A 17,586-nucleotide genomic window follows, 5' to 3' on the forward strand; every position below is an offset into this window, starting at 1 on the left:
CCATTCATTCATTTAACCAAAAAATGCTTTTTATAATACGCAGGTGTCTATTCGGTACTGACTGTGGGAAGCAGTGCACGATACAAAGCAAAATCCTTGCTTTGCCCGACAGGCGCTTGTGTCGCTGAACTATATCCTCGGTGAAACACCTTTTCTGACTACCCCAGGTCACTGTGCTCTGAGAGTGACAACCTTTCTACGCAAATCTCATGATCGTGTATAACATCCCACAGTTATTCTGGTTATTCTTTTCCAAGACACCGTGCACTGGTTGCATGGAACCATATCCTCTGCATGCTGCATCTCCTCTAACATTCTAGACCCTTGAGTGTTGGGTTCATGACCTCACTTGAGGACGCATTCTCACAGAGGTCCCCTCAGCTTCCCAGTCCACAGTAGTCTCCCTGACAAGTCTCACCCCTGACAACTTTCTTAACTATAAACTTTTTAGTTTATTTGGAATTAACAATCCATTGGGTAGCCATAATATTCTAAAGTTCATTTCCATATACCCATGTAAAGTGGCATATTTTTAAATGTAGTTTATGTTTCAAACTTTGATTATGTCCTTGCTTACTTTTTCAACTATTTGCTCATTTCTTTAATGACTGTCCTGGAGATTATAAACTTGTGGAGATCTGGAACAATTTCTTAGCCTTTTTTTTTTTGTTAAATATTTGGTGGGCATAATACACCTTGAAAATCTTGCTGAATGAAAAATGAGTTAATAAATTAGTATGATGGATAGTTTTGTTCAGAAGAGGGTTGAAGACATTTAAAGGGCTTCAAGCAGTGACATCTGGTTTCTAACTCACAATTAGAGATACCACTTCATTTATAAAAACAATAGTTTTACTTCCAGTGACAACTGTGTCCTACAAACTCATTTTAAGGTCACAAGTGCTGGTCATAAGAGTGTATATTGATTGAAGTCAAAACTGTAAAGTTTATCTCTGGAATATTAATCCATAATGGTGAGCCCTGCATAGTTTTCATGTTCAGAAATATTTGTTGGAAGAATAAATGATTTACGAGTTTGAGTATTTATTTAAGCACATTGAATATACTGCTTATAAAGTTCAAGTTCTGGCTTCAAATTTTTGATTACTAATATCAGCAATCATATTGTGTGCTGATGAAGGCATACTTAAAAGCAAATTAGTTAATACAGAAGAGCATAATTCAAAACAAACAGGTAGTCAGTGAATGACTCTGATATGGAAAATGAGGGACGATTCTAAAAAATAGGTCCTGATAGATTTTTTTCATCTATTCAGTGATGGTGTTTGTTCTGTCTTTTCACTTCATATCTGCTAGGCCTTTGCTTTCATCAAATATGTTACTCAAGATGTAATCTAGTATGAACATATAATGAAAATCTGTAGTAAGGGCAATGACAACAATTTTAATGTAATTTTATAAAAATTATTTGGTAAAGTACAAGAGAAATAATCTGAATATTTACTATGAAAAACCTGTTCAAATTCTAATCTAATGCATACTCTCCAAGTGAGTGATAGATATCCAGTACAGCCTGTAAAATAATGAATATTAGATTGCTTTCTAATTACCCAGAAGATGGTCTTACTAGATTTCATCATCTCCTGATAGAACCATTGGTCTCAACATCTAGTACACATTTTGCTAGTGGTAACTGATATCTTTATGGTGAAGTGATTATAAGCAGGTCAGATGGAGTTGATCAAGGGGGAAGAGCAAAAGAAGAAACATAAATGACACTACAGCAGAAAGATTATCTTAAATTATCATGGTAGTCTCAATCTAATCACTTGAGCTCTTACAAGCAAAGGAAGAAAGAGGAGCACAAGTCAGAGAAAAAAGGTGGACGGGAAGGTGCAGTTCTGAACTGTGAGAAGGGATCAATTTGTGGTTTGCTAAATATCCTGAGAAGGAAATTGATGCCACCAACAATTAGGAAGAGTCCAAAGACCTTTCTTCCTTTGAGCCTCCATAAATAAGCACGCTAACTTATGTAACTTCTACAGCCTTTGAGACTTTACAGTGTAATCAGCAGATTCTACAGGATGTCTGACCTATACAACTGAAAGATAATCAGTGGATGATTCTCTAAGTCTTAGTTTCCTCAAGACAAAAGTAGTACCTTCTCTATAGCTTGTTTTAAAATTACATGTGATGGTATTTATAAAACATTTACTAAGCACATATTTAAGGACTAAAACTAAATCTAATTCTATTATTATTATCAGACCTTCATAGAACTTTCAGTTTCATGAGAATGAAAGTTTATTATATTAATTTATGGCTTTGTAATATTCCCCAGCAAATAGTAATTATTTTAGTTGTTCCTGATCCTATGAGAAGATTATCACACAAGAAAGAGCAGTGATACATTTTGTCATCTCTGCATTATCAGAATCATGGGTGGGGACAGCTGGAATGTCTGTAGTCAGTTAAGATGACTCCAGCAGAGTCAGAGATTGGCGCCCCAGTTACCTAAACTATCTAGGTTTCCCAGTTCTTGCTGTGGCCTCAGTGCATCTCTGTGTAATTTGGTTCTGGTTCTTTATAACATGCCAGTTGTGGGAAAGTGGGATTTCTTGAATGATGAATGGTTTTCTCCAGAGATAATGCAGATGCCACCAGGTCTCTTAACTTTAAATTGCCGGACCTGAGGCTTGCAGTGTTACAGAAAACAGACCAGACACAGGAAGAAATGGAACCAAGAAGGTTTAGGAGGTAGTTTACTACACCAGTGGGCTTGACTAGAATCTCTGTCAGAGCCCCACCCAGTATGGTACAGAGGCTTTTATGAGGAGAGCAAGGGGGGAAGTACAGAAGCAGATTTAGTGCATTATGACTGGAACACTGGGTGACATCACAGCTTCCCGAGGAGCTATTATACATCACAAGTTATAAGGCCATCAGCTAAACAAGGATGGGTGACAAAAGGCAGATATACCATGTTTCATTTCAAGTTACATTGCAAGGCCATTAGTTAAACATGCCTGGGTTATACAAAGAAAGAAGTGTCTTATTATCGTGTTTGTCCAGACATGTCTGCTTGGTTATGGTGGGCATTCTTGTCAGACCTTTATTTACAAATTTAATTTCTCTTTCAGCAACATATCACAATTATTACATGCTATGGATCAAAGCAAGATACAAGGCTAGCTTGGATTTAAGTGGAGGCCAAACAGAGATTAATTTTCAGTGGATAGAATGGTATACAAATATATATTATGAATATTTATAATTTTCTATGCAATTGTATTTTCATGATATGTATCATATATGAATATAATAGGAATATATGTGTATTTGAAAGGGATTCCATTCAAATATGGAATGTATGTGGAATATGAATTCCACATACATATGCATATAAACATGTTAGGTGTTTAAATTATGTGTCCGATACTCTGAAAATCATTTATTTGGGCAATTTGTGAAAACAAGCAAAATGCTTTGTATTATCTAAAAATTCTGCAGATGAAGGTAGTCTTTAGTGTCAGCCTGACTGGAGATCCCTGGAAAGATGATCAGGTGGTGGGAACTAACCCACTGATGCGTTCGTAACCAGCTTGTAAAAGGTAAGATCGAATCAGAGAAAGTGGTTCATGAGGTGCATGGCTTTAGGGAGCATGTCTGGTCACTGATCACTTTCTCTTGAGTTCTCCCCCTGCTCTTTGTTTTGTGGGTGTCATGAACTATGCAGATTTTCCTCCACCAAGCCCTTCTACCCTGATGCCTCTTCCTTGTAGTCAACTGACAACAAACCAAAATTTATGAAACCCTGAATCAACTAAACCACTCTTGCTTTAAACTGTGACAGGTATCTGGCCCCAGCAGTGGAAAAGCTGATAGAGCAAATGTTAACAGAGAAGTAGGATCATTGCTCTACCTGTGCTTGACCTAGTGGTTTAGAAACATTGCAATATGCTTTATAGGAGGAGTTAGGAGAAGCATACTAAAAAAATCTCCAAACGCCATCAGCAGAGCTTGATGTGTTTTTTGGTCAGTGTTTAGAAGAGCAGAATGTTGACTGGAATATGAATAGTCAAGGCAACCTGGTGAGATTTCAAATGGAAATGAGGATTCTATTTAGCATTGGATTAGAGGCCATGTGTGCTACACGCTGGCCAATTTAAAAAAAAAAAAAAAAAAAAAGGAAAGGAAGAAAAAAAAAAGAAAAGAAAAGAAAAGAAAAACTTGCATTTTGTCCAAGTCCTAACACTTTCTAATGAAGTTGAATTGGAGGGTGATGCATCAATTGATCAAACAGTGGAAATTTCACAGCCAACTCATATGCAGGTCATAGCACATGTATTGCTTGCTACTTGTAGCCAGCTTTACAATGAGAACCATTAGTCAAAATAAAACTTCCCTCCTTTAAATTGTTAGTGTCAGGTATTTTGTTGTAACATCTGAAAAACTAATACAACGCATTTCAGAGATAGTTTAAGAATGTTTTTGTCTTGATATATTGTTAACTTATTACCTTAAGTGAAAAGTCAGCTCCAATTTATGACATAATTCCACAGAATTTTAATTACTCACATTTATCATAGCATGTTATTGTTTTGTTTGATTGAATTAAACACTTATGGTCTTCTTTCTCTTGCTAAACTTCCTGATCAAATGCCTTAGTTTTGAGTGACTCATTTGTCTTAGTTACTTTTCTCCTTGCTGAGACAAAGTACCTGACACCCAGAGTTAAAGAAGGAAAGGTTACTTAGCCTACAGTTTGTAGAGATTTCAGCCCATAATCAACTGGCTCCAGGGCAAGGTGGCTTCCCACAAGAGAACAGTTCCTAGGGGCAAAAGACAACCAAATCAGCAACCGAGGGAGAGAAGTCTCTTCCTTATATTGCATTCTGTCTACCAGTATTAGGGTGGTGCCAATCCAACCAGTAGATAGATCCAGCAATTATTCACTCTTAATTAAACTATCCTTTATCCCAGCATTGCACCATGAATCAATCTGACACTCTGGATTCAAGCACTTCTGAAATAGCCCTATGCCTGCATGAAGCTTTGGGGCGACATTTAAACACAAAGCGTAACATCATTAAAATGTTAAGTAAATAATATAGGAAATTTAATAATTGATCTGTGAAATGGTATAAATCATGACTTCTACTGGGAAAATATAGTTTTAATTCATGGTCCTAACAAAGAATTTGCTCAAATTTAACTAATCATTACAAATTAAAATTAATCTAACCCCCAAAAGGTATATTTTATACTTATCATTTATGCTCAATAAAAGGATTTAAAGTTACACTGATGGTCAGACAAAGAACTCAGTAAGGTTAACTGCATAAATATGAAGTTTTTTAAAAAATGCGTTCCACAAGTCACAAGGAAATATGTGGTTTCATTTTTTAAATAACTATATATAAAATAAGGCTATATTAATAAATATTTAAAATCCTATTTGAAAGAACTGGCTATGCTGTTACAATAACATTAGCCATGTAGAAGAAAATTTACTAAGTTTAGTTAGTCTTTGGTAAATTATGTAGAAGCATAATAATAAATATCTTTAATTATTGTAATATTTTTTGTTTGTTTGTTTGTTTTTTTTTTTTGGTTTTTCTCCGGCACCGGGAACCGAACTCACTACCTTGCGCTTGCCAGGCAGGCGCTTTGCCGCTGAGCTAAATCCCCAGCCCTAATTATTGTAATATTAACAAACATTGAAGATTGTTTTCACATTTTACAGAGATTTACTGTTTGTTCTCAAAGAAAGCAAAATTTCAAAATGACCACTTCCCTGGATTTTTATTGGTCAATTAAAGTACAAACATCCACAATTCAGTTAAAATTTATGTGTTGAAAAGGACAAAAGGAGTTGAGCATACAATAAAATGGATCGTATTCGTTTCAGAACAGTGTTTTTCAGAAAAAATATTTTACTCTATGTCTTGGTTACTTTTCTTTTGCTGCTGAGACAAAATACCAAACACTTAAAATTAAAGTAGGAAAGGTTTATTTTGCTCACAGTTTGTGGAAGTTTCAGTCCACAATCCATGGGCTCCAAGGCAGGGTGGCATGGCACAGGGTCAACACTTCAAGGAGACAGAAGATGGCAAAAGCAACAAGAGCAAAAGGGGGAAAAGTAAGCCTCTTTCCTTCCCTTAGATTGTAAGCAGGCTACCACCCCAAGGGTAGGTGTAGCACCTCACACTATCTCCCTGCCTTCTTCTTACACAGAATGATGATGTTTAGAAAGTGACATGTTTCCTGGCCTCTTGCTGAATCATTTAGTTAAACTCCTAAACTTTTCAAGTTGACACAATGTATCAACCATTACACTCTGAAAACCTTATAATTGTGTCTATATATGAGTACATGTGCGTGTTTGCACAAGTGTGTGTGTATTTGAAGGAGGACTTTGTGGTCATAAAAGCCATCTTTAGAATGTTCTTCTTAGTATAATTAGCTTTGGGAATTTATCTCAGCAAACCTAACACAATGACATAATACCAGAACATAAATACAATTTTATTACATAGATATTCACAAATTATTCATTTTTAATGTCTGAATTATGAAATTTAATTATATATGAATCAATAGAGTAATGAGAAGGAAACAAATAAAATAATGTTAAAAAAGTGATAGAGTCTTTATTGAAATCTGGTACTGTTTTTACCCAAAATCCATATTTTTGTAGTATGTCACGTTTCTTTGCCCACAATCTAATGTGTGCAAACATTATTATAAATTATTTTCTAATGCTTAACATTTTGAAAATAATAATTTATCCTTTCAGACAATTATGTTACATGAGAATAAACAAGGAAAGAGCACATTACATTAAAGTGTGTTTTAGTCAGTGAGATAATTTCTGGAAAAAAACTACAGAAACTACTGCTTAATTTTACTTTTGAAGGAATTTAAAATACTGTAAAGAGATGTATTTCAATTAAAGGAGTATAAATGTTACAAAACCACCCTGATAGCCTTTGAAATTTTGAGTGAAAATGGCAAGAAGGAGACCATCTTAAAATAAGATCACTGTCCATTTAACCTCTTGCGAAAGCCACTAAGCCTTCCACCACCTGGGAAGACCATCAGAAAAATGATACTGGTGCAATGGTGTTTACAAAGGTGACACATGAATCATCTTGCCTCTCTCTCAAACTGGTGGTTCCCATCATTTGATAAGCTTTGTAATGATGTGCTATGATCAGAAAAGGTCCCCCAGAATTCATGTATTGAAATTTAGTCCCCAGTGTAGTATAGTATTAAGGTGACAAACCTTTAAAAAGTGACGCAGTCATGATGTCTCCCCTGACAAATGGGTTAATGTGGTTGTAGTAAGAGTAGATTCATTATCATGGAGGCAAACTGCTTTCCCTCTCTTGCTTCTCGTGAGGTGTCTTCTACCATATTATGATAAAGCAAGAAGGTCCTTTTCCGATTTGGTCTTTTAATCATTGACTTTCTTCCAGCCTCCAAAACCATGAGCCAAAAATATCCCCATTCGTTATAGACACCCAGTAAAAGGTATTCTGATGAAGCAGCATAAAATGGTCTAAGAAAGATACAATAGTCAACACTGAGGAAGTGTGTCACTATCTCTAGCAAACAGAAACGTCAGCAATGCTAGTGTTAACAGAAGTGAATTTTCTTCCCAGTGCTCAAGTGCAGCAAGAACACATGTTCATTCTTCTAAGTAAAATGAAGTATGTCTCTGACCTTACCTGAATTATTTTTTAAAGGAATTAGATCCATTTTTGAAAGTCCTCCTCTTCCACCAGTATTACAAAACACCCATAAGATTTGTAATTTGGTCAAATGAAAGAAGAGAGTTTTGTCTCTCATCTGTCTGCCGTCACTGAGAATAGCACCACACAGCCAGGGCTATTGAAAAGCAGACTCAGAATTCAAGGTGTATGCTTAGTTACTGGCAGAGTTATTTCATCTTTTTGTGGCATGCAAGGTATCCCACTTGGTGCTCAGGTAGCAAATTTTTGGAGGTCACACTGACTTAGAGGTGCTAGTCAGAGTGGGGAAAGACATAGGCCTCTCTGACACCAATCTTCCCCCTGCTCTGAAGTCAGCCTCTTAGTTCCTCCAGCCTTTTAACTTTGGGACTATCCCTAAAGCCAATTTGAAAACTACATGATCCTAATTGTTTGCAAAACTTATCTGGTTTTCCTCTTCTAGTGCAAATTAGTCTCCCATGCCAAGACCCAAATCCCTCACTGCCTTTCTGGAAGGAGGAGGAAATACCAGTTCTCATTCTTTGTTAAATATCACCTTTCATGTTCAGCAGCTGGAGAAAACAGCCGTGATTATTGACTCAGTCAATTATCTTGCCATATTCTCTCTCTAGACTGTATTTCTCATTTAAAAATGTCTTTCATTTCATATCCCTTAAGAGGGAGACCAACAAATTGTTTACATGGGTACTCACCTTGATCTTCCGTACAGTCTTTTCCAATCTCTGTGTTAGCACTGGGGATTTTCATCAAACTTATTTTGGCTATTCAACAATCTGACCTTCAGTGCTATTGGGTTTGTCTATCTGAATCTTCTTCTGAGGTATATAGACATTGAACCACAACATATGTCCTCAGTGATATTGTTAAGTCTCTCAACAGTTGTGATAATGTCCATGTCTACTACTTATTGATAATGTGCTTTAAAGAAATCTCAAATATCTTCTCTGATGATAGTCCTTCATTCAGTTTTTGAAAATGATTTAGCCTTCCAATGCTACATGAATTTCTTCTTTGTATGAAAATCCTCCCTGACCTTCCATCTATTACACCTATTCATTTGCTTTTAAGATAGCATGCTAGATATGGAAAAATGAAGAAGGAAGAGTAGGAGGATATTTCTACATCTCAGTCTTTCACAGTGTAAGTGATTATTTGTCTTTCATTCAACAGGACATAGTTCAATTTTTAGACATTCAGGGTCTGAGATTAGGAAGCTTAAAAACAGCCTTTCCAGACTTTCAAGTTCAGACTCTTATCTTGGAAGTTTCAAATAAATCAAAGTCTTTAGCTAGGTATAATAAGACAACTGTTCCTTCTTCCCAATTCCACCTCTGTACTATTTCATACCTGTCTAAAAGTCTCTCCACATGCTATACATATTAAAGATAAACCCTAACAAAAACTCAGAAAATCTTTTGAAATATAAAAGGAAAATACAAATGTATTTCTAAGTATTTAAACAAATTATAATGTGCATAAGAGTAAAAAGATTTCAAAGTCAGAAAGAAATCTCACATTTTTATATAAAGAAGCAGACATAATATCTGATATGCACAATCTCAAAACAAATGAGAACTAATCTTATATAAGAAGATTTGCAAGTCTCACTTGCTATATATCCCGTATGAAGTCTCTGTAAATTTATACGGTATTAGATGTAGCTATAAAATTGAGTTACCTTCTTTTATCCAAACAAAAACAAAACAAAACAAAGTCATACGCTTCTAGAAGTATGTGTTTCTCTTTTTTGTTTGTTTGGTTTTTTTTTGTTTTTTCTCTGGTACCAGGAACCGAACTCAGGACCTTGCGCTTGCCAGGCAGGCACTTTGCCGCTGAGCTAAATCTCCAACCCTTAGAAGTATGTGTTTCAATGATGACTCTAAAGCCACTTAGATTTTTTAAAAGTTCACAAGTATATTAAAAGGATATAGGAAAGATTTATAATACAGGTTTACTTCAGGAAGTACTCTATAAATGGAAAGGGGAAAAGGGTCTGTAATTTTGGAAATAAGAATAAATTCCTGCCATTTCTTCCTAAAATAAATTTAATAGATATCATCCCTTCATATATGTTTTTCATGGTAGTTGAATTAGTTCATCATGAGTTTAAATAGTTGAAAATAAATAAACTTTCCAATACATTTTAAATTTTATAATAATTCTTGTATGCTTTATATTATTTTTAAAGAAATCTAGATATCTCCACTAGAGTGTATTAAATTATCCATATATAATATATACCACATATATAGTAGTATCTTACATCCTTTCTGTGAATTTTATTTCTATTTTCTTTGTGCAATGTTTATCAGTAAAATGAACTGTTTCAGTGCTTAAAAGTCATTGATCCCATAGAGCACACATTTTGTGTCAGTGTTTCAACTTGTTCTTTCCTTTGATTATTCACTATTTATTAAAAACTGAACTGAAACAACATAAAGGTGCAATGTCTTTTAAAGAACAGTTTAGTATGCACTATGAATTAGTGTTCTCATCGATAACTCTTGCTTATGTTTAGAGGGTGGCAGGGCCCATATCATTATTGTTGAACTTGTTACAGTTTTTTTAAAATTCCATCCTCAGAAATAACTACATATTATTTCGATAGCTATGTCTTATGGTTTGTGTCTTGATGTCCCCTCAAAGCCTCATGGGGTTGTAGAGACTTTTAGACCTAGCTGAATCTAGAGTGTGTGACTGATTCATAGTGCAATGCTGGGGTTAAGGTTGTGAATGTTACACCTGCCCTAGGGTTGGTAGCCTACTTAAAAAGGGACGTTGCTCAAGTTAGAGTCTGCAGTAAAGCAGGTATGTGGTCAAGGGCTGAGTTAAAAAAAAGTAGGCCCCAAGATGGAGACACAATGACTAGTGTTGGGAGCTTCCTGAGAGACAGACAACAGCTCAGAGCTGTCCTGTAATTAGGCAGTCTGGTTCAATAAGCCTGAACAGTGTAACAAACACATAGAAACAGGGTAATACTTAGATGGATGACCAGAACACTGATCTGCAAACCTACTCCATCCAGAAATGCCTCTGTTCTTCTCTGTGATGCATATCCTTGCTTTCCTATTAGATCACTACTAGCCTAGCGACTACACTTGTAATCTTATAAATTGATTATAATTTGACCTATGGTAAACAGTGATGTAATTTTGCTGGATAAAAAACCCCTAGACAAATTGCCTCTGAGGAAACCCACTTTTGGACCTTCCTGCATCTCAGAAGCTTTCTCTTTGTAAACTTCTCCTACTCTTAACCTCACTGTCTTTGAGTCCTCTCTTTGGTGTCTCAAGACAGGAACTCAGCACATGTAACAGGTTGGGAGTTACTTCCCTGTAACTCTGGGAGTGGAAGGGTTTTTCTTACAGCAATGTCAAGGAGTGAATATAGGATGTTTGAGATAATTAGTTTTATCCACCATGTCTCCATATATTTGATCATATAAACTGAAGTCTATTTTCAATGAACTTTAAAGAATTAATAATTGACTGATCCAGTCTGATATTGTTTGGGACCTTAAATTTCTAATTTAATGTTCTCTGTGATTATATTACTTAGTTTCTATCATGTTTGCTTGAACTCCTTTGGAGAAGTATAGCAAAAATTGCGGAATGTCTTACTTTAGAAACTCATTTATACTCAGCTATTCCTTGACTACTCAACTAGATATTCCTTCAAAATATGAAAGAAATAAGTGGAAAACTTTTTTAGAAAAACATAGTCACTTGGATAAGGGTTTTCTACCCAGCCACTAGCATCATCTAATTTTATCAACAAGAATGAATGTCTTGAATTACCTCTTTGTTTTATATTCTAGAGTTTTCAGCACATAAGGACATAGTACCAAAGGGAAGTTGAAGAAGCTTGAGATGTGTACTTGTCTTCTGGGAAAAAGAAGTACTGTCAGTGAAGGATTCTCTTGAACAGGAAAAATTGAAATGAGTATGACAAAAATTATAAAATAGAAAATTTTAATTCAATATCTGAAAACTATTTCTGCTAAATTTATCTGTCTGGACACAAAATCCCCTGAAGTTTCCTGTAATGTCAGGCACCAATTGTTTTTATATTAAAATTAGAAGCCTATGAGGGTTTTGAACAGCCAGAGATTTGTGTAAGGATCATTCTTTCTGCCCTGTGTAAAGTAGATTTGGGGGGAGGGGGTATGACAGAGAGAGACCAGTCCAGGAGTTCTGTTTTCTCATGGAACATATAATTTTGTATACACCTTGAGTGTTTTGACATGCGCACCAATGTATGTCCTTGGGGTTCTTACAGGTCAGTGAAGGAAAGAGTATCAAACTGTGAAAAAACAGGTCTCTAAAATAATAAAGTTAAGAATATAAAACACATCTCTGTGTTAGCCTGGTTATACTTTTATCTTTTTTCCTGACAGTATCTTTCTTAAGCACATTTTAACAAAGTATAAACAAGAAAATTGAAAAAGAATAAAATCTATTAGATGTTAGAACTGTGGCACCAGATGCAAGAGATTACTGCAGAGTTCAGTATGAAATTTTACATCTAAATGAACATAGTTTGAAGGAAAATTTAACTGAGCATTGGTAGAGCAATAGAAATGAAACACTTTTTTTTGTGCTGCTTTTCCTGGTACATAGATGAAAATATTTAAAGTACTTGAGCATAATACCTTAGGAAAGATCTATTCCTTCTGACATTTTCTCTATAAGATGCAAAGGAAATAATGAACAGCCAGCTTCTCTTGTTCCTCAGCATGATTTAGCAACATAAATAAGTCTCCTTGTACATGAAAGATGCAGAAAGAGATCATCTGATTTTTATAGTTTTTTTCTTTGTTATTTAAATAGGAAAAGGAGAGAAAGAAAAAAATGAGGAGAAATAACTTTCCTCTCATAGCCACCTTGTAGAAAGTGAAATGAGTATCAGTGATAAAACAAAGTTGTTTTGACACTTTAATCAATGAAAGTGGGAGAGGAATAGGAAAAAAAGTACATTTACACACACACACACACACACACACACACACACATATCTGAGTCCTCTGAAAATTACTGATTATAGAAAAGAAAGTTAATGACCTCGAATTGAGCTGTAACATGAATGCAGTATCACAGCAAAGATAACAGACCTGCGTGTAAACATAAAAAATATTAAAGGAGTGAGTGGGGGTGCTTGAGATAATTAATTTCAACCTCCATGTCTCCATATATTTGAACATATATGCTGAAGTCTATTTTCAAGAAAATCTAGAAATTAATAATTGATTGATCCGGTGGAATATTGTATGTGATCTTGAATTTCTATTCTTGAAGTTCCCTGTGATCATATTTAGTTTCTGTCATGTCTGCTTTTTATTCTAAGGTAATGTGGAATGGATTGAAAGATGCAAAAAATTCGCATAGTATGTGCAAAATCTATACTCTGCTTTTTAGACTTTTTGTCCTACAGTAAATCCTGCTCAAAATGTGCTATTTTTGTTTGTTTTAAAACTCTGTGCGTGTATTGCTTAACCTTGATCTTATTTTTTTTTTAGTGTGAAAGCAATATACATTTAATGGAAACAAGAATTCTAATTGAGAATTATGGGTTTTTTTTCCCCCAAATTACTAATACAGGGATATAATACTTTCTCTCCATCTGGGCAATGGCACTGAGATGCAGCTCCCAGCCAGCCGGGCAATTATGCGGGGAAACAGCCAGGACTCTTCGGAGCTTGTGAGTCACACACATTCAACGCATTTTTACGTCATTATTTTTCTTGTCCTCTTTTCTTTTTAAAAAAATTAAATTTATAGGCAGAATTTATATATACATAAAGATCACATTCATCGTAGTGACTGTGTACCTGTATAAGATATAGTTTGATTCCTCTTTTTTTCCAATCCTTTCAGCCCTGCTTCCCCTCCCTATTTTTTTATTTAAGTTAATTAATTTTTTTATTCTAAAGAGAAAAGGACAAAAATAAGATAACAAAAACAAAAACAAAAACAAAACAATGCAAATGACACAGAAGTTCAGAAAATTTCAAAAGGAAAGAACAACTCCAATGAGGGAAAGGAGAAAAGAAAGAAGTAAAAACCATATGTGTGTGTGTGTGTATATATATATATATATATATATATATACACACACACACACACATATACATATAACAAGATAGGACAATTGTACTACTAATTTCTAATCTTTTTTAAAGGAACAGTTAGTGTGTAATTGTTTGATTAATTTTGTATGCCTATACCTGGTTGTCTGAGCAGCTACTTTGATGATAACAATGTGTAATACAACAACCACTGTTAATTTACCCTCCTTATTTACAAAGCTTTGTTTCCATTTTATCCTTTATTTGTCATTTTTAGCATTTTCTCTTCCTTTCCTCCCCTCATTCCCTTTCTTAGCTCCTCTTTCCTTTTCAACAGTTTCTTCCTATTTTATAATATCTATTGTGTATTTTGGTACTTATTAACTCTTTCAGTTTCTCACACCAGGGAGACATAATTGTGCTAGAAGAGAAAAGAAGTAGAACTCTTGAAGACACAGGTGTAGGCAAAGATTTCATGAACAATACCTTGATTGCATGGGAAATAATATAAAGAATCAACAACTGCAATCTTATCCTATTAAAAAGGTTTTGTTCAGCAAAAGAAATCAACAGCAGAGTGAAAAGTTTACCCACAGAATGGAAAAAACATTTAGCCAGTTGTACCTCAGAAAAAGTACTGATATTTAGAACATATAAAGAATTGAAAAAATCAAACTGCCCAAAGTTAAAGACTCAACCCAAAAATGGTCATCTGAAATGAATGTACACTTCCCAGAGGAAGAAATGCATATGACAAATAAATATTTGAAAAATGTTCATCACACTCTCTGTTAGAAAGATGAAATTTAAAACAACATTGGGAGTCCATGTCATTCTTGAAAGATTGGCTATCATCAGAAATGCTATGAATATCAAATGCTGGAGGAGCTATGGGGGAAAAAGAAAAAACCTTCTTCACTGTTGGTGGGAGTATAGACTGTTGTATCCATTGTGGAAATCAGTAGAGACTTCTAAAAATTTAAGCTTAGAGTTCCCACTTGACCCAGCTACTCCTCTCCTGAGTGTCTTCCTCAAAGAATTAAAAACATCATGCCACACTGATATATGCACACCCATGTTTATAACAGCACAGTTTGTAATAGCTAAATCTTGCAAACAACCCAAATGCTCATCAACCAATGAATGGATTAAAAAAAAATGTGGTTTTTTTACACAATGGAGTACTATTCAGCCATAGAGAAGGATAAACTTGAGACATTTCTAGGTAAATGGATGCACCTTGAGCCTATAACTTTAAGTGAAATAAATCAACACACATGTGAGCATTGCATTGCCTCCTTGGTGTGAAAAATTGAAAGAGTAAATAAGGACAAAAAAGTACAATAGGTATTGTGAGAAAAGTAAGACCATGACTTCATTTCAAGAGAAAAAAGTTAGTCACATTAAAATTGGAAAAATATTTTGCACCCAATATAAAACACCTTCAGTTTAAGCTAAAGATTTCAAATAGCTTATGAGAATGGTAGAAACATCATTTAATAACAAACTGCTGAGAAATATATGAAAATATTTAAACCTGAATAATAATTTGTTACGATACAGAAGATAAAATAATTGAGCTCTGTTTCTAAAAGCAAATGACTCACTTTGCATTGCAAAGTCTGACACAGTGGTAACAATTATCAGCTTTCTTTATTCACATTACTTGCATCACTCTTCTGAAAACTTACTCTGCTTGGCTGGCACATAGAATCAGCATAAACTTTCAACTTATCATTATAATTTTCACGATAATCTAGAAAATCATTTAAAGGGTAAAAACCAAACTCCATAATTTATGTAGGATAGAACTTAATGTCCATTTGCTTCTAAGGCAAGGCATGGCAGCGTTGGCCTTCATGTGCCCTCACTCTGAAATGCCAATCTTAAGTTCAGACTTATGGAAAGCTGATACTGAAACTGCCTGGACAAATCAAAGAGGAAAGAATTTATATAAAAAAGGAGCATATTCAAGTTCATAGCAGAGAGATGAATGCTATTCTCTGGAACATATAAAGGAACTGGACACCAGTATTCTTCTGAGGAGAGCTAATATCTAAAGGTTAGGGAAACCCATGCTGATCATTGTGTTTAGAAAAGCTACTGCCTGCAACATGCAATTTGCCTAAAGGTCTACTGAGGTATATTTAGAAGAACCCTGAGAAGGGGTACAGTCTTTCACAGACTCCCAAGAATAATTCAGCTTCAGAGACAATTGTCCTTACAGGGGAGAAAAGGTGATCATCATCATCACCATCCTCATTAGATCCTTAACTCAGAACCTTGGAGAGCTCTAGACTCCACTGTGGAATATGGAATGGTTCTAACTCTTGAGATACAATTAAAAATTTGAGGGGAGAGAAGGAGAGAGAGAGAGGGACAGAGACAGAGAGAGAGAGAGAGAAGAGGGAGGAGAGTGGGATGAGGAGGAGGTGCAAGAGAGGGAGGGGAAATTACATTTTCTAGCCTCTTGACTTTGACTTTGTTACTAAAATAGCCCAAAGGAAATTTTTCTTGAAGCAATAAAAATGATCCATCTAGGTTTCAAAGTTTTAGCTCATAAAAAAGCGCTTTTCTTCACTCCCTTCTACTCTTGCTCATAATCAAGGTATAAAACATATTAATGAATTTTTGCAAATAATTACTACATGAGGTTATATTTGAGTTTGGAGATTTAAAAGTCATTTTATGAGAGTTCGCTGAGTTGTTACTCATTTTGTCTGTAAAATATAAGTGATATCATTAAAAGCATAGTTTAATTGCTTTGAAAAAGTAATAACACCACATTCATTCTCTTCACATTAGTCCCCCAAATGACTCTTTTTATAAAATTATTGCTCTTAGATCTAAAATCATTATGACTGAAGATTTTAATCTACTGGGAAGCGTACAATTATTTACACATTTATGAAAAACAAATTTCTGAGATTAACCAGAACACAAGTAATCTTTAATATACAGAAATAAACACATGACATTTATCAACCAAATGTTCCACATTTAACATGTGTCAGAACAGCAAAACAAGCAAAAACTGCTGCACTCTGTGGTCTTGTCTCTCAAAATCCACTATGATAGGCAGCAGTGCCCATAACCGTGGTGAAAATAAAGGATACTAAAAGCTAAAGATCTTGAGATGAGGGAGTTTTAAAAGTAAATCTTCAGATTACAGTCAGAGTTGCAAGTGCCCCAATTGTCTTGAATAATTTTCTCCCCACACCCTAGATGAAACATTGTTTTGTACCCTCATCAGCTTTTCTATTCAAATTGTGTTGGGTAGATACAAACAGTGTGTAAAATTTAAGGGGAAAATATTCCATCATGACTTATACCGGTCATTGTGAGTTTAGAATAAGAGGTAATTGTTAAAGGATATTTAATTGCATAAATTTTTGTGATAATGTGATATTATGATATTTTTAACATTTAGCTGAAGTTTTACATTAGTCAGTTCAAGCAGCTACAACTACCAAAAATAAATTGAGTAGCTAGAACCACAGAAATTTCTTTCTCACAGTAATGGAGCAGGAGAAGTCCAACTTCAAGATTTCAGCAAGTGTACACCAGATAAAATCTACCAACTCGTTACCTCCATTTATTGCATTCATTTCTGACACACCTAAATACTGACTCGATACTAATCTCATCATAAAGGGTTCCTCTCTCATGACTCATGACTGTGGAAAGAACACAAACATTTAGTCAATAACAAGTTGGGTGCAATTTCATCAAAACCATCAACAGATAATTTGATAACATAAAAGAGCAGTAAGACATAGATATAATTTTCTGATGCTCAGGTAA

Source organism: Chinchilla lanigera, unplaced genomic scaffold (assembly GCF_000276665.1).
Source record: "Chinchilla lanigera isolate Chin_1 unplaced genomic scaffold, ChiLan1.0 scaffold00025, whole genome shotgun sequence".
In the NCBI taxonomy this organism is placed as follows: Eukaryota; Metazoa; Chordata; class Mammalia; order Rodentia; family Chinchillidae; genus Chinchilla; species Chinchilla lanigera.